Here is an 18912-nt window from a genome sequence, read left to right as displayed (position 1 = left end):
GCATGACATGTCACCAACCAGTGGTACTCCCTCCTCCCTAACACACACAAACAACATTGTCAGATCCAATTCTCAAGAAGTCATGAAAGGCTAGTATTGCAAGCATGTTAAGGAACTGGGTTAAATTGCAGTGGCTTTCAAGAATTAGCATACATATGAGGAAGCTATAGGTGTTAGGAGATGACTTGTCCTAGTACTGACCTGATCCTAGGCTGAAAGTGCAATAAACCTGTGTAATTTTCTCCCTTGTTTCTCTTTCCACTATCTCTATGATTCATAAGTAAAATGATCATATTGAAGGTTGAGCATCTGAATTTAATGTAATGTGAAATAGCCCATAGCAGCCTTTTAAGGTAGGAACATTAAGCTTAAGCCTTGCACTGAAATTCAGTAGCACTTAAATATTTAATTTTGTCCGGATTGTACTCATAGTTTTGATAGCTAGTTGAGAGATAAAACATTGTTGATAAAACATTCAAATAAAAAGACACTTTGAATGACATGCAAATCTGAACTTCTGACTACTCCCTTTGTATTGACCTAGTTTCTTTCAGTTGTAAAAATCCTATTGAAACAATCATCTGAACAGAATATTTATTTATTTTTGCTTTCTCTGACCTGCAACAGCTGCCTGTGTTGTATAAGTAGACTCTTGAGAAGATGTGAAGAGTATTACTCTCATTTGTTCCACTTGGAAATAAATTTGTGTTTTGATGTTCAGCCTTGTGGGTTAGATGTTGTCAGAGCTGGCTCCGGGTCCCAGCTCACCAAGGACCAACGCTAGCCGATCGTACAGTAACAAAGTCTTTATTGAAGAATAGTCTCCATTTACAAGTCTTAGCGTCCCAGCCCTACGTCTGGACTTTAGACCGGCGAAGCTCTGTCTGGATCTCCGCCCCCTGTGCACCAGTTTAATACTCTAATCTTACTCCACCTCTTCCTTCTCTCTCTCTTCCTCTGGGTCTTACTACCCCCCGGGGTCTCATTCCTCCTGGACTCTTCCGACGCAGAGCTTGACCCCTCTGACTCCTCCCCCTCTCTTCGGCGGGCTTTAGGACCTGGCTCCCTACCCGGGCTGCCCACCTTGCCGCCCTCCTGTACATTTGAACTTGGCGCGCGCGCGCGTTTTACTTTCCGGATGACCGTTTCCTCGCTCCCTGACGAGGGTGTGGTCAGTCCTGCCTCACGTTCTCCCTCTGCCTGCGCGCTCCCTGATCCCGATGCCTTGGACTCCTCCCCCCTACTGCACTCTGGGGGGGACGCTGGCCCGGATTTCCAGCTGCTACTCCCTGAGTCCCCTCCTTCCCGAGGTGTCCCCCTGGGCTCTCCCCTGGCCCTGACCATGGGGGCCCCTTTCTGTGAATCCTCCGAGTCACTGGAGAGACTCAGAGACCTCGGACTACTGTCGCCGCTGACATTTCCTTCCGACTCCTCCCCCTCGCTCTCCGTTTCTTCCCTCTCCTGTGACTCTGCTCCTGAACCCCTGACATATGTCAATCTGGAACAGTCCTGAAAACTACCTACATCAATTTACTGCTGCTGTATCTTCCGCACAAGGTTAGATATGCTGAAACCTTTACCTTGCACTGTTCCAAATGAAACAAAAGGAACCCGTCAAGTCATGCATTAAAGAAAAATGTAAAGAGGGGACCTCTGTGGATGAAGTCAAACTGCTGTGTTAGTAGTCTGAATTTTAATATACTGCAGGAGTTTTACAGTTTTAAAATAATATATATTAGGACCCCCTTTGAGAGCCCTATGTTGGTTAATAAATGCAGCACTGTCTGTCTATTTACGAGAACTCTGAGGCTCTCCTCCTTCCCATATGCCAAACCATGTATATACGATGTGCATCAGAAGTATTTATGAAATTCATAAAGAAAATGGAAATAATAAAGTGAAAGGGGAAGAAAGTTTAATAAGTAAATTACTATGCAACAGTTTCCAAAGAAGTTGACACAAGCTCCAGGAATTTGCCAGCAGCATCAACATAAAACAGTAAGAAGTCCAAAGGAAAAGGACATAAGCTAACAGGTAGCTTATACCAATTTCTCTAGGGCAATCATATGGCCTATTCTCTAGAACAGCACATTTCTTTGTACTTTGTACTTAAGAAGTACGGTACACCCTTTTCTCCACTTGACTGAAGCTTACATCTTCCTATGCAGCCCAATCTACAAGTTCCAAACAAACACAAATGCCTCTCCAGTAATTAAACTCCTGGATGCATAAATAAACTCTGATGAGCACTAAATTATTAATAATTGATAATATAGACCTACTTTACTTGCTTCAGCAGCTGTGACAGACGACCACTTCACCCAGAACAAATATCACTTGTAATTACATGTACCATGACCCTAGTCACAACAGGTATCGTCTTCCTAATACACTATTTTAGAAAAGAAATATTCCATCAGATTCTGCCTAAACTTAGCTGTGAGCTGTCCTACCTGGCAAGTGTTTAGTAATCCAATCAATTCCAAGATTTTTAAGAACAGTAGTTGATTAAGATTTTTCATAAACAGTAACAATAACTAAAACAAAACAAAGGATAAAATTTATAGCTTGCAAGATAAAAATCACAACTGTTTTGAAAAAAAACCACAGATATATTGCCTCCTTTAAGGAAAAAGAGAGGAATCTAATTAATAAAATCATGTCTCTGTTCTTAGTGTCTTGGCCTGCAGTAAATTACTGTGAGGCAAGGAGTAGGGACATAAGGAATTTTTAAAAAGGGACATGAAAGCTGACTAAGCAAAGAGGGGTGTGTCTGTTTGTGCTTACAAATTATGTTAATAGAGATGTAAAGGATATTTAAAAAACACAATTTTTTAAAAAGTCTACTTTAAATTAGTTTATTAGTATGTTAGCAGGAATACTCTAAAAGCTCAGACATCTTAAAATATCATGGAAAAAGCTAAATATGAAAGTCCCTTTGACCCTAAATTTAAGCCTAATAAAAATAGCACTTCCAATTGATACATGCTATCAGTTTGCTTATTACAGTATGAGCAAGATTTTACAACATTTTTAACTAGTTTATATTTATACTTCTATGCAATATAGTAACTCATGAAATCTGAATAGTTTATTCTAAAACAGAGAATATTTACAAATTTTGGGTTGTATCCATTGCTGCTATTCCATTCAGTCAACAGACTTCTGCTTGCACAACAGAACTTCGCCCTCCTCTCCCCTGCAACCCCCACACATTAAAAAATCTGCTCCAGAGGGTTGCAGGATCCTCTGGAGCAGATTTAGGGGAGTACAGGGAGAGAGGGGAGGGAGGAAGTACTCCCACTGCATAAACTGTGCAATGGACATAATCCCAGAAGAACTAGTTTACCTACTGCTATTCAGGGATGCGGGTGGCGCTGTGGGTTAAACCACAGAGCCTAGGACTTGCCGATCAGAAGGTCAGCGGTTCGAATCCCCGCAACGGGGTGACTGCCCGTTGCTCGGTCCCTGCTCCTGCCAACCTAGCAGTTCAAAAGCACCTCAAAGTGCAAGTAGATAAATAGGTACCGCACCAGCGGGAAGGTAAATGGCGTTTCCATGCGCTGCTCTGGTTCGCCAGAAGCGGCTTAGTCATGCTGGCCATATGATCCGGAAGCTGTACGCTGGCTCCCTCAACCAATAAAGCGAGATGAGCGCCGCAACCCCAGAGTCGGCCACGACTGGACCTAATGGTCAGGGGTCCCTTTACCTTTACCTATTCTATCTAATAAATGTTGCCCTTTGGCATATCAGATACTTCTGATATATATTTTCTCTCTCTCTCTCTCTCTCTGCACTATTATTGTCTTTACTGATGTTTTCATACCAAGAAGTAACATAGCACTAGCAGTTAAGCCCCAGAAGTTTAGGTGAGGAGATTTATTTATTATAGGATTAAAGCCCCAAGTTTCAAAAAGAGAAAAACTATCAACAAAAGTTCTTTTTCTTAACACGACTATTATGTTGCTTCTTTTTCTCAATAGGACTATTACGTTGCTTCTTTTAAGTCCATCTGAGAAAAAACTGAACATTAAAGTAAGTAGGAACTGCTGCTAGATGTGGCCTAGTTTTATGAATGGTCTTACCCTTGGGAAAATGCTGATCCATACTGCTATAGCGAGGCTGATTTTGCCACACTGCTTCTTGCATCTGGGGTAGAGACATACAGTTTAGGAGTATGTGTGTGCATTCGGACACATGGGGCACCATACACTGCCCATCAACAAAAGGCAAGAGCTGGCCTGTATATAGCAGCCTAAGTCTCTGCACTTTCCACTTCCACTTGCACAGGGGCACCCAGCTAGTCCTGCTATTTGATACCAGTATGGGAGTAGCTGATGGCTTTATTGGCTGAAAGGGGGGGGGGTGTTGTGTTTTTTCACATACTTCATACTGGGAAATTGGTTTTGGCTGATTCAAACGATCAGTTTGACCGATGATTCAACAGATTTGCATTTGGTTGTTTGGCTAATACTACTAATAGAATGTTTCGGTCATGTAGACTGGAGTCTGGGCAAAATGTCTGATCCTTGGCAAAAGTCATGTTAAGGATTTGGAGGCACCCGAGGATAAAATTTACGGATGCTTTGCTTTCCCCCATGGCTTCAAATCATACTCTGTCTACATTCATGTTTGCTTGCTTGTTGAAGATCACTTAATTAATAAATGTCCTTTATATTCAATAGATATATCATGTCTTCTTTCTGGTGGGAAGGCAAAGTCTCTCTGTTATGAATGAGGCAACACCGGCCTCAGTTGCAGATTCCATGGCCTACTGTAGTCATATTCTAGTCATATGTGAGCGAGTTACAGAGGAAAGGGATGGAAAGATACATCAGCACAGCAGACTCCTTTGGGGGCTATCCCCAAGTTCTCATTATCATCATGATGCAATCCTAACAGTATTGGACCTGCATCAAAAATATGTGTAGGTGGAGATAATAGGTTGGATTCAGACTAAGTTACCAGCACTTAGGTCCCAATGAACTCACCATGAAAATTTAATAATGACTTAATTCACATTGATTTCAACAGGACTTAAGCACAATGAACAGTATGGACCAACCCAGGCTCAGTGCAGTTGTAATATCCCAAATAAATGCCACAATATTTTTGATTCTGTACAACACAGCATCAGTACATTATTGCTACAAATCCAGCTCCATTTTTCACATTATCAGTTTTATAATTTGCCTCTAAAATTTGGACCTCATCCCTTTTCTTTCTTACCCTTCAGCTTTTTTGTTTTTTGCAACTAACTGTCAAAATTTTAGCTAACCACGGAATTTAAATTATGAGATTACGAAGTATGTTAGCCCATTTACTTCAGTCTTTGCTGCACAGTGTAACATTAAAGAACAACTTTATAGATCTTAAATCTTTGCACAGACAGTGGATCACCTTGTGAAGAAATAAAACCTTTAAACTGTCATCGAGTGCTTGCACGGTTAAAAGACACACAATTCAAATGTCAAAAAGATCTAACCCTGAAACATTATATACCCCCAGGTTACAGAGCAGATTTAACAGTTTGCACAAACTCATTGCCATAAAACTCCCAAAACAATCAGATTCTGCCGCAGTTTATTTCCTATCTAAGAGTATGCTCACATTAGTGAGGATATTTTTTTAAGCATAGGGCCAATTTCCCCACACTGTGTTTCAAGCTGCATGTGCACTGAGATGTTCACATTAGAGAGAGGGTGGGGATGTCTTCCCCCGGCACACACAACCTTTTTGGTTTCCCTGCCCCTGCAATCCCACTAGAACTCCTATTTATTACACTGTCATCTGTGCTTGCATGCTTATCTATGCCTGCAAGACAGCTGTTTGGATAAGTTCACATTGCTGCTTACTCAGCATCCTGCTTTCCCATCGGTCTGAAGCTGGGGGGGGGGGGGATGCACCAAACAGCAGTATTTGTCAAGAAACCACAGGATCAATATGAATTGTCACTAACGTCATGTGAATGCAGCTTCAAAAATTAGAAGTGGGAGTGAACTGGATGTGGAGTAAGTAACAAGTAGTAATATGAATATATTCTATTTCCTAAATAGCTATCCAAACCTTGCTAGTGCTGCAGATCAGAAGTTAATTATCTAAAAGTGCAGACTCTGAGGAAGCATGCAAAATTACTATTTTTGGAAGCAAGGCTTTCATATCTACTGAATTCAAAATTTATAATTGCCACTGTGTACTTGATAGTCATGTTTATTGGGGGGTGAATCTACCATATAAGGACTGTCAAAAATAATCCCATTTAAAACTCTAGTGTGGGATCAAATTAGTTGATATGGAAATTTGTTCTGTTCTCTAACACCCACAAGTCCCAGAACATTAGTCTGAAGTGCTGGCATGAATAAGAACCATTTGTCAAATATGAAAATTCACAAGGTTGTCAAGAGTTTTAATACTGAACAATTCAGAGGTGTCTTTTTAAAAGTTTTGCATTGCAGTGGAGAGCAGTACTTTAATATGAAAATGCACGTATCATCAGATGGCTTCTAGTTGCAAAGAAAAATCCAATGTAATAGCCTAAACTGAAATACTAAGAGTTGCATGTCATTTTATACTGACCCACTAAACATACAAAATAATTTAAATTCCAAAACATGAAACAATTAGTGAAGGAGAAACATGGAAAAATATATGAACATAATTTAGACTGATTATCTTAGGCAATTTTGTTCCTGCATGTTACCTCTGTCTAGGATACTTTAACTGACTCTGAATCTGGACTTTATGGACCACTCTACACAAAACATAATCAAGATGACCCTTTATAGAAATAGAAAAGAAAGAAAGAGAAAAGGAAAGAAAAAAGAAACCTCTTTTAGTACGTATTTAATTACAACATTAAAAGTTACTTGCCACCACCTCAACAATTTTAAATAAATGTGACTTCCATGTATGCCTAGTTATTGATTATAAAATATATCAACTGTGCATTCTAAGAGCGTTTATGGGGAATTTTCTGTGCAGGGAAGTCCCATCTCTTTACATCACTTTACTTGTTGTACTTGGTTAAAGCTTTGAGAAAACCAGGAAAGCTTACATTTTGATTCTTTCTTATTGTGGTGTTGGAATTCTATCTATCAGGCTAAGCTATATGTGATGTTAAGTGGCATGTGTCTTTCCTCTGTTGTTTTCTTTTCTTACAAAGCGCAACAGTGGAGGCTGCAACTGCAATGAAAGTTCAGCCTGTGGTGTGGTGAAGGGAGCTTTTTCACCCTTTTCACAAATAGATTGGTTCTTTGCATATATATATATATATATATATATATATATATATATATATAAAACCTTTTTATCTATCACCTTTTATGTATTTAAGACGTTTGCCAAATTTTTGGAGCTGATAATAATTGTTAAGAAAGCTTCAATTTGAATTAGCCTGATCCTCCATTCCCCTTCCCCTTTCCTTTTTTATGAAGAAACCCTTCCGAGACCCCATATTTTAACTCTTCCCTGGTCTCCTTGCTGGCCTTTGTAGGACCAACTTGGCCAGTTAGCCCTGGTAATCATTTGATGTTTACTGACTAGGTCCCTCTCCAAATGACCCTGAATTTTTTAATTTTATTGACACTGACACTGCATTTATGTTGTATTTTATGCTGTTTTTAAGTCACATTTTAATCAATGTTTTATATTTGCTGTTAGCCACCCTAAGCGGGATATAAATAAAAATTTATTATATTAATTATTATTATTATTATTATTATTATTAAAGGTCCTGTTTACATTTTTAGATGAAGAGGGCAAAATAAATTGAGAGAAATCAGCCTTGAATGCTGCCTTTTATAGAAACAAGGAAATCACAAAGAATGGACACACAAAACAGAAAACTGTGATGGTAAACATGCAATATCTTATGACAAACTGTGACAGATTGGAACATTAGAACTATAGGCACATCTCTGTCTTCTAGTGGACATTTCCAGATATTGCCTTTCAGCAAGCTGCTTACGGACAAATAAAGAGCATTTTGTCAACAGAAAGGCATCCATTTACTTCACAGAGCTTTGAATTAAGCTATTAATCAGTCTATGTTTCCCATCTGTAAAGTGCCTTCCTGTAAGATTTTGCAATCAGCAGTGAGGCACAGGTTACAGCACCCTGTCCCCTTACTGACAGAATATGGAATTCTTAGCGCCCTGTCAAATGGTCATATTTCTTAAAAGGCTCAAACTGAGAGTTATAGCACTGGCATCCTTTCACTTGTTTCTTTTAAACTGCAAATCCTAACTACAGCAGGCATGGTTAGGATTGAGCTGTAAATCAGTATTTCAGACTACAGTGTTGCAGAATATAACAGGCAGCTTGCTAGTTATTTATTCTACTCATTATTTACTTACTTCTTCATAGTGGTTTCAGGGGGAATCGGCAAAAATTCATGGAAGGAGAATGAATGAAGGACAATCACCACGACACTGTATTTCACAAGCATGAAATAGCACATACTTAAATCCATCCACAGAACATCACCACCAAAAAAATCCAGTCAAAGTGAGAAATGTAGAATGGAATGGTAGTGAATATCAAAGATTTTGCTGATTTCAAAATATAAGTTATTACTGTGCACCAGTTTTAATGTTCTGGAAAACAAAAGAACTCCAGAGAGTTTGGAGTCTATCAATGATTTTCATAACTTCCATGAAGCTTGGAAGCTTGGCTGCCAAAGTACAGTACCAGTGAACATTATGCAGAGGATTCTGCACACTCAGGTCACATGGGATACTAGGCAAGTCTGCTGTGCTTCACCGTTTTCCTCTGTAAACTAAGAGTACACATTGTAAGGCACAACAGATAGTGGTGGGGAATCTCAGTTTAGGGGAAGTTTAACAGCCATTTAACTCTTGCCACTGAGATACTGCCTAATAATCTTATAATAAACCACAATTCATACTTTTAGAGCCACTATACTATATGAGCTAAGAAACCATGTCCAAAATCTAAAGCACCATTCACACAAGAGTCCAAACGCATTTTAAATAACATATTACGTATGTTGCTGGAACTTTCTCCTTTAGGATTTTTCTGCCCACCATATACTCCTGTCACAAGAATTATATAATCTTTGTTGCAATTTAAATAATTTCTTTCAGGGCCATTCCTGAATATTTACAACAAGCAACTGTTTCCTCTATATGCCTGGGTGTCATCTAAATATTTTTTTGATAACTTTTTCTTTTCTTTTCTCAAGGTTAACAGTACTTATTACTTTCAGACTTTCTTTCAGTACTTATTTCTTTCAGGACATGATTTCTACACTATTTACCATGTGCACAACTTTCCTATGAAAGATACATGGGATGCTTCAGCAATCCTGTTTCTGAATTGAGTCTTTCCTTACCACAGGTGTGTGGAGAGCGGAATTTTTCTTTACAAAATCAGATCCAAAGTTCTTTAGTGCTCCAACATACAAATGGAACTACTGCATTTGCAAGAAGTCCCCATTTCAGCCAATAAAACTGACTCATTAATGCAAATAACCATATATGTGGATCTGTGCTTCTATTGAAATGACTGATGGGTAACTTCTGCATGTTAATTAACTGCATTAGAACATAATGCTAAATCAAGGTTTACCACCGTGTTGGGGAACTTTTTTCTATGTAGGGCATTGATCAACAGGAGAAGTTAGTTAGGAGCAGTTGCCAGCTGTGATGTCATTTACTTTTACAGAACCAAGTTTCCATGGAAAGCTCCTGTTTAGAAAGCAATGAGATTGCTACATATCCACTGTTACAAATTAATGCATATATATACTTTGCCTCATGATGCTGTGAAAGACTGCTGACTGAAGATCTGAGAATCTACATGGTTTATTGCTTTTCAATTAAAAGGATAACATACAGAGTTAAACAGATTTAGAAAAACTGTAATAAAGAAGAACATATTGTGTTATATCTAGAAACGAAAAAAATGAAGGCAAATTCTAGATTTAAAAGGAACCCCCTTAACAGTTCCTTTGAAAGATGAGCCATAAAGCCCGGCTTTCCATGCCTAAATTACACCTGCTTTGCTCCTCCCCACTCACACTGGAAGTGTTACATGATCCCAACAAGGGATCCTCTCCCAGAAAACAGACCTCTGTAGCAAAGAATCCATACCATACATTATATTCATTAAACAAAACAAAAAACCAAAAAAACTTCAGACAGGTTATACACATCCTGCACTATTGCTAATGTTCACTGAGTACACACACACAAAATCAAGAGGCTTGAGGGAACCCAAAGGCTTGCACAAATATAATAAATCTTTAGCAGGGGTGGGGGAATCCTAATGAGAAAAAACCTGAGTGTGCATAGAATGCTGATTGATTGTTGGGGATGGGGACAGAAAACTAAGTGGGAGGAGGAACTGAATGAAATATTGTGAAGTAGGACATGACTGAATGAACACGAAAACTCCACATATATTACTGAAGGTCACCTTGTTACTGACTAATCAACAACTCCCAATCTGTCAGTATTACAACCTTTCTTTAGCTGGTGTTAGATGCCACTAAATGAAGGTTTCAAAGTAATGATCATTTAACTTTATACCACCAAAATACTACTAGTTCAATCAGAGATGAAACCAAGTACTACCTAGAATCTAGATCAACTGCCCTCAATCATGATGTCACTTGAGAGGAAACAAATGTCAGCTTGGCTTTCTGGCTAGCCATTATTTGTGATCATCAGGTTGAGAGATGGAGTATTCACTTACTTACACTGCACTTCTGAGAAGGTAAAATATAGAACAACTGTCTGCTGTTGTTTTGTAGGAGACCTTTACTGATTCTCACCACCTCGAAATCACATCACAAATGCAAGTATTGCAGAATGAATGTGTGTTGTGAAACTTCTGTGCACCAAAGAGCCATGACGCTTGTGGATTGATAGAGATCAGACTCTGACCAGTCTTTCCATAAACTAGAATTCTCTTATTGGAAAATAACATGAAAAATCAATTTACTGTCAAAATCTGCATTCTTCTTTAATCACTGAGTTAGATAAGATCTAATCTGAAATAACTGAAAATGTGTTAATTTTATCTCTTGTCTGTATAGGGAAATGTGCTTTGGTCACTATAAGCATGGCTCCCTTATTCAATGCCTTATTTTCTGTGAATGTGGAAATTTGCTGCATGGCTATTGCTTTTGTCAGCCTTCTCCTCTCTGGAATGGGTAACATGTTAGGAATCATAAGGAAAGGGACTGAAAATAAAACTGTCAATATCATAATGGTGCTATACAAATCTACGATGAGATTGTACTTTGGATTATGTGTACAGTTCTGGTCGCCCCACCTAAAAAGATGTTATAGAGCTGGAAAAACTTTCAAAAAGGGCAATTGAAATGATCAAGGGACTGCAGCAACTGTTCTATGAGGAAAGATATGACTTGGGAGGGGGGAGATTAGTTTAGACAAAATTCAAGTAAGGGTACATGGTAGAGGTATACAAGATTATTCATGGAATTGAGAAAATGGATAAGTTTTTAGCTTCCCCCACAATACTAAAACTTGGAACCATCCAATGAAGCTGAATATTGGAAGAGAAGCTTCAGGTCAGACAAAAGAAAGTACCTGTACTTCCCCACACAGTGCATAATTAAAGTATGGCACTCCAGCAAGATGAAAAGATGGCCAGACTTGGATGGCTTTAAAACAGGATTAGTCAAAATCATGGAAGATAAAACTATCAGTGGCTACTAGCCACAATGGCTATGTTCTACCTTGACTGTCAGAAGCTGTCTCTGTCTCTGAATACCAGTTGCTGAGAAACGTGCATGAGGAAGAGCACTGTTGCACTCAGGTCCTCCTTGCAGACTTCCCACAGACATTTGGTGAAAACAGGATGAGGGATTAGATGGGTCTTTTATCCAATCCGGCAGGGCTCTTATGTCCTTTCCAATTTATACAGATCTACCACATACTTACTTTAAAGCATGCACTCTAGTTTTGGTGGAAGAGAACTACAGTTTTAAAAAGCATGACTCTCCTCAATGTGCTTTCATCAAACTTTTTAAAAATAGAAGTGTGAAGTCATCTTAATATAAAAGCTGCATTAAAATTCAGGAAAAATAGGTCAGCTTTCCCCCCCAAAGCAGGTATAATTCCATTCAGAGCAAGCATTCTGTACAGTTAGGTTTGCTCACTGTAGTATATATTGTAGTGTTGTCATTTCTTTAAGAAGGTGCTGCTTTTGTGCTAAAAAAAATATCCACTGCAATATTTGATGAACAGAGAGAGAGAGGAGAGGGTGTTGTCATGGTAAGCCTGAATCTCTTGTTGAATCCTGGAATACAGTAAATTGATGCATAGAACCAACACCCATCTAACTTGCCAGCACAAGTTACTATGCTTTTTTCTACACTTAACACTAACAAAAAATTGTTAAATATAACTGTGATTCAAAGTGCATCCTTCCTTGCATTTCAAATGCCCACAACACTTTAACCTAGTAGAAACAAGAATAGAATTTTCTGTTGAGCTCTGTTTAGGTGAAAATGTCAGAGGCCAAGTACAAAGCATGAAAATGTTACCATGGTGACATTATAAATACCCAAGATAAGTTTATTCTTATCTCCCTCATATCAGAAAGTTATGTTTTAAGATGACTTTATAATATAAGTGGTCCCGAGTTATCAATGTGGCTCATTCTTCCAAAAGAGAAAAATCTGATTCAACTCACACCAATAGTAAAAGGAAACAAATCTTCTAAATCTCAAGGGGCTCGTGTTACACTTTGTTAGCTAGTGACCACTAGGAGAGCAAGCATAAGAGGCATACCATTCATTCCTGTTGAATCAACCTAGCATTTGATCAGTGATTTCAACACATCTACACTGGAATCAGACCCAAAGAGTTGATTCCAGCTTGAATTTCATGTGTTTTCCTGTCATATCAAGCACTGAGAGGTGTCCATTTAAGGCAGGGACTAACTTCCACCTTCATGTCTAATTAGAAAGACTAAAGAAGAAAGAAATGTATTTCCACAGAGAATGAAAGAAGAGGATTAGGAGAAAAGACATACAGGGCCCTACCCCTTTCAAAACTAAAACTTGTCCCGAGGGAGAGGAACAAGAAAGAAGTTGGGATATAGATATAGATATACCGTATTTTTTGCTCTATAAGACTCACTTTTTCACTCCTAAAAAGTGAGGGGAAATGTGTGTGCGTCTTATGGAGTGAATGCAGGCTGCGCAGCTATCCCAGAAGCCAGAACAGCAAGAGGGATTGCTGCTTTCACTGCGCAGCGATCCCTCTTGCTATTCTGGCTTTCGAGATTCAGATTATTTTTTTTCTTGTTTTCCTCCTCCAAAAACTAGGTGCGTCCTGTGGTCTGGTGCGTCTTATAGAACGAAAAATACGGTATATGATGACACAGCATGCTTTAACATAGATTTTAAAATACCTATAAAGTGAGTATTTTATAACAAAGTTAAGAAAATCTAAACTTTGTTTTCTTGCAATAACTACAATTCCCGTATCTTTATCATGTGTTGGTGTTTTCATGCAGATTGCCTTCAAGCAAGATGCAACACCAGCCTGATTAACCACAATATTTAGGAACCCAACTGCAGTTCAATGGTATGGGTATATAATGGAAAGTCAACATGGTACCCTCCAAATGTTATTGGACCACAGCTCCCGTCACCCTGACCATAAGCCATGCTGAATGGGGTTGACAGGAGTTGGAGTAACAACTGAAGGGCACCACACTGGATATCTCTGGTCTATAAGCTAGCCATACAGATGACACATTACTACAAAACATGGTTGTGCTATCTTCAAGTCAAGGGAATCAGTTGAGGAATCATTTATTTGACCGCTAAACATTACACAGAAACTGTTCCTGTTTCTCTGGTCAAACAAATGGTGAAGATGTTGGTAGCATAGGGGGGGACAACAAATTTCCCAGAAGACTTGCAAAATTCAAGGCCTCAAGATTTTTTTTTTAAGTGTTGCAAATATTTAAATATTTTCATATTATCTTTCAAGGCGATAATAAATTTGAATGGAAGAACACTGGGCTCTATTCAATGTTCTGTTTGCTAGCGCAAGGACTCTCGGGTTTTAATGTTTTACAACAAAGAAATAAACTCCAACAACTGTGCTAGCAGAAACTCATTGTATAACAGGTGTGCAATCTATTGTGCAATGAAGTTATCAGCAACCTGCTTATGAATTATCCTGTACAATAAAACATTTCACCGGTGAAACAACTATGTTGTTAAATAGCTTCAACTTGTAGAAACACAGGATACAACCCATTGTTTCTTTCTTATCCAACATGGGTATGACTAAATTTCAAGAATTATTAAAATGAGTAGCTGCTGGAATTTGGAACTTAAGTTACACAGCCTTAGTAAGTCTGAATTAAAAACAAATACATGCTAATTACCAATATTTTCCCTAATTGAGGTACCATCTTCCATACTCTTTGTAGTGCACATTCATTCGTTTTTTAATTTAGAAAAAATATTTCATGAGTTAAAAACTATATTGAGAATCATTTCTTCTATTTTCAAAATTCAAGACTGAATGTGGTCTATGTAGCAAAAATGGCGCCAACCATGCACAAGAGGGAGTGGGGAGGTCTGAGAGAATGTCAAGATTTATAAAGTCTTTATTTAAAAAATCCTAAGAGGTGGTAAAGCAAGCCCAAAGCAACCTAATGAGAACTGAGCATGCCCAGTGTGCAGAATTCAACTAAACTTTACATAATGGCAGGCACACTGTGGGCGTTTAATGAATAGGCATGGCTAAGAAGGAACAGCAAAGTAAAGTTGGGTTACAGACATCTCTTTCACATAGATACCAAAAAAGGAAAGCCATTCTGAGTCACAACCATGGGGAAGAAGAGGGTGGAGGAAGCGGGCTCTTGGTGGGTTGAAATAGATGAGTATTTTAAATGTCTCTAGTCACACCGAACAAAGAATATGAATATTTTTAATAACAGGACCACCACAGTATTGACATAAAATAACGCCAGTTAAGTTTCCCTATTTTTAAAACTAAAAGAGAACTATGATGCCCACACATAATTGCAGAGCAATTTCCACTGAGGACAGTCTGAACTGTGTTAAAATCAATGCAATTCTAGCTATCGACCCTTCCATTTTGTAGCCACACCACACTCTTTTGGTGGCTCAAATGAGAAAGCCCCAATTGTGCTATTATCTGTAGACAATGAAAAAAGAGATTAGTGTTCTGGTGTGTGTGTGTGTTTGTTTCAATTGCCCCTGAAATTATGAGATCTAACAGTCTAATCCCCTTATCTGTTTATGTATCTAAAAATCTTCACAATATGTTGTGAAGCCATAAGGTTAGCCTGTCCTCTCCAGCACTAACACAAGCCTAAATCTTGCAGAAACGTAATATGCTGCAAGGGCCCAGCACCACAGGATGGCTCACACTGACCATGAACTAGCTTGGTACTAGGGCTCTGTTCACTGCACTGCCAGAGGACACTGTGGGGAAGCAAGTGAAAGCAGTGGTGGTTGCCTCTGCTCACGCACCTTCTCTTTCCATGGACAGCACTAAAAACTGGAACTAGCAGGGCTGCCTAAAGAGAGTGTACAAACCAAAAAAGACTGCTACCTCCATTCACTTGTTCATCTTCTCTCTCTCAGGGAGGACTGGGCCCTGAGGCACTGTCAACAGAGAAAGGTCTCTCCCAGCCAACTTGCCCTCTCTTGGGTCAGTGCAACTGTGTCCAATACCCACCACCGCTGCAACCAGAGGGAGAGTGTAGGTGTGCAACTGGACAGAAGCAACTGCTCATGAAAGGAGCAATAATTTCTGCCCCTGTCCTTCTGCTCGCTCACCTGTGCAGCAAGTAGTGATTGGATGTAGGAAACCAGTACTCATTTCTGCACTGTCCAGAGTGGAGAGCAACCAAGAAGAGGCAGTAGCAACTTTCGCTGATTCACTTGTTCTGCGAAGTCCTGCTGTGTCCAACCATTCCCCATCATATCACTCCAATTGTTGCACCCAAAGAGAAAGAGAGTGAGTAGGCAGAGCCTCCCAGAGTTTGAGAGAGGCCAGCTAAGCAACCAGAAGTAATGGTAACAACCCCTTGCGGCCATCACTTGCCTAGTCCTTCCTGCCATGCTCTTAAGATTGAGGGGAACATAAGTGATTCCACAATCCTACAAGGAACAGCTTGTCCTCTTTTCCTTGCCTGTGGTCTCCTTTTACTTACTTGCCCTCCATCTGCAGGCAGCATGGCAGAGAATATTGGGCCCAGCACAGCTTCCCAGAATGAATGAACAGAAGCTGTCACTACTACCTTTACTTGGTAACCCTCTAGAATGCTGCCTGATCTCCACTGCTATGCTTGTGCCACCCAGAGGGAAAGTGCAGGTGAGTGGATGTGAATATGAGATGACTGGTTCAATGCATGAGCAATTCACTCTTCTCCACTTGCATACCTCTCCTCTCCCTCTGGAAGCTATAGTGGCAGACATTAGGTAGCAACATGGGTCCCTTTCCACAGAGAGAAACTATGCCCTACCAGTCACATCTTCCTACTTGTTCACACCCTCTCCTGGCAAGATGGGGAGTATTGTACTTACAGCGTGGTGAGAGAAACACACACACACACACACACACACACACACCACAAAAGGGCCCTCCATAGCCTGCAACCATGCTGCAAATTTTCCATGCTGCAAATTTTCCTGTGCATAAATGCCAAGTAGGAGCTTCTGCTGCTCTAACCAGCAAACAGCTTCAGCCACCTTGATCCTGTCCCCCATACCACCCCGCCCCCTCCAAATCTACACGTCTTTTAAGCGGAGGTGGGGGGTGAAGGGGAATCACAAAGCTAGGTAGGAGGAGAATATAGCTTCTTTGCAGCTCTGCTTTCTCCCCTTAGCAACCACTGCATTTCAACCGATTACCACCAGCAGCAGCACCCTCGGGCGCTTCCATCACTCCATGGCTCACCCACCGCCCCCGAACCGCCATCCGCCCCCAAACGGAGGCAACACCCAGCAGCAATTTTTGGGGGGAGGGGGTGGCGGGTGGGAGAACGGGGAAGAGCATGAAGCCACAAAGAGCTACTTCCTCCAGCTTGAATCCCGGCTTGCCCGTGCAGGGAGCCGGAGCGTGCAGCGCTTGCACTGCTAACACGCCCCTACAGCAGGCAACCGTAGGAGCAGCAGCCCCTTCCCCAAGAAAAAGGACGCAGCCCCCTGCTCCAAACATGCACATTGCAGGGAGGGGAATCTGCCCATGAGCCTTTCCGCTGCCAGCAAATGATAACGGTGGCGACAGCGATTCCCATAAAGAAATCGGGAGGTTATGGGGTTTAAAGAAAAAAGTGATAAGATAGGTTAAGGTAGAAGAATGGCGATTCCCCTCCCTTTTTTTTTTTTTAATTGCTCCCCCCCCCTTTACTAGACCACGATGCGGATACCCTTCAGGTGAGCATCTTGCATCTCCCACCCCACCCAGGTCTGGAGAACAGGTACCTTGTCAGCTGAAGTCTCTCCGCTTGCCAGTCCCCCAAGGCAACCACCCAAAAGGCAAGCTCTTCATCCAGTCAATCCTTTAGGACCGAGGCGGCGTGCGAAGAAAGTGGGGGGGGGGGGTCCTGCCGGCGCCGCCACTACAGCCGCGGAGGCAGCGATGCAAATAAATCGGTGGGGATGGGGGGGGGGCGCCTCGAACCAGCCCCTTTCCCCGGCGCATCTGCCGAAGCGGCGCGCAGGAGCGAGACTCCACAAGGGCACGCGCGCAGGAGGGCTGCCTCACATTGCCGCGGCTGGCCACGAGGAGCTCTCCGACTGCCCCTCTGCCGAAGAGAAAAGGGTCGGAGGGCAAAAACACACAAAAAGATAACCCGAGTGTGCGTGTGACTGTCAAGGCCGCCTCCTCCTCCTCCTCAGCTTCAGGCGACGGCTTCGCTCCTTCCCTCCATTCACAGGTGTAATAATGGTTGCAGAGGAGAGAGGAGGAGGAGGAGGGAAAGAAAGGGAAGCGGGAGGAGGGCTGGCGCTGCCCACATGTGGCCGAACCTCCTTCGCTGCCGGCGAAAAGCTCCCGAGGAGGAGGAGGAGGAAGAAGAGGGCGCCCCTCACGTCCGACGGCGCCAACGGAGCGAAGCAAGAGGAACCGCCTGGCGCCCTCCCTCGGGGAAAAGAGCGACCCCTGGCCGAGAGGGCGGCAGCCTGGCGCTGCGCTGAGGTGTCTGCCCGCTCCAAACCCAACACCCCGAGCGAAGGGGAAGCGGGGAGGGGGGCGGTCGGCAGGAGAAGGAGCCTCCGGCTTCAGCTTCGCCTCAGAGGCAAGAAGCCGGCGCTCGCCCTCCCGAGCGGTAGAGGGAGGGGGAGGAGAGGCAACGGCCGCCCCCACAAGGCGCGCGCGTCAGCGCTCCTCGCTAACCGCCGCTCCCCCCCTCCCCAATCCCAGCCCCCTCTTCTCGCGCGCGCGCACGCGCTCCCCGCCCCGCCGAAAGAAGAAGTGGAGTGGGCGTGGTGGAGGAGGCCCGTGTACAAACGCCCCGCCCCCCTGGCCCACGCTCTGCACGTGGCCGCCGTGGTCCCGCAGCCAAGGACACGCCCCTTCGGAAGGCTGCTTCACCTTTGCTCGTCTTCTCGCAGCGGCAGAAGCCGCGCGCGGAGCCTGGACGTGGGAGTAGCGCGCGCCTTCCCGCTAGTCTCACCCCCAGTGGTCAAGGAGCGTGGTTTCTAGAGCGCCTCGACGGTCAGTTAGTAGCTGCTGGAGACCCGCAGCCTCGCGCTGGAGGTCTCTCTGGCGCAAGCCACTGAGCAGCACTAGCAGCTGCTGAAGATGAAGAGCCGGCCTCACCATCGGCAGATTGAGGAAGCTGCTTCAGGCGGCAGATCCTGCTTCCCCACCCAGCGCTTCCACAGGAGAAGCGAGGAGAAGAGGCAGGGTGGGGTTCTAG

The 18912-nt window shown here is 42.2% G+C and overlaps 1 protein-coding gene and 1 long non-coding RNA gene across 22 annotated transcripts in view; one reads left to right on the top strand and one right to left on the bottom strand.

Moving 5' to 3' along the window:
* Nucleotides 1-5204, top strand: part of LOC310681036 — a 64274-nt gene extending 59070 nt beyond the window's left edge. For all 5 annotated transcript variants that reach the window (XR_014513078.1, XR_014513079.1, XR_014513080.1 and 2 more), the window contains 2 exons: nt 3984-4035; nt 5035-5204. This is a non-coding gene — a long non-coding RNA (uncharacterized lncRNA). The remainder of the gene's footprint in view (nt 1-3983; nt 4036-5034) is intronic.
* Nucleotides 1-18466, bottom strand: part of LRRC7 (leucine rich repeat containing 7) — a 189511-nt gene extending 171045 nt beyond the window's left edge. For 4 of the 17 annotated variants that reach the window (XM_083448340.1, XM_083448328.1, XM_083448339.1 and 1 more), the window contains exon 1: nt 17474-18433. The gene's annotated coding sequence lies outside the window, so the exon portion shown is untranslated. Of the gene's footprint in view, nt 1-17473 lie in introns of all 17 variants that reach the window. The other 13 variants (XM_083448338.1, XM_083448335.1, XM_083448333.1 and 10 more) reach the window with 8 other exon arrangements.
* Between the last annotated feature and the right edge of the window lie 446 nt (nt 18467-18912).

The sequence above is a fragment of the Podarcis tiliguerta genome, assembly GCF_965153285.1.
Source record: "Podarcis tiliguerta genome assembly, chromosome: 6".
Classification (NCBI taxonomy): Eukaryota; Metazoa; Chordata; class Lepidosauria; order Squamata; family Lacertidae; genus Podarcis; species Podarcis tiliguerta.
The sequence above is the reverse complement of the archived record's forward strand: the minus strand, read 5'-3'. Positions and strand labels throughout refer to the sequence as shown.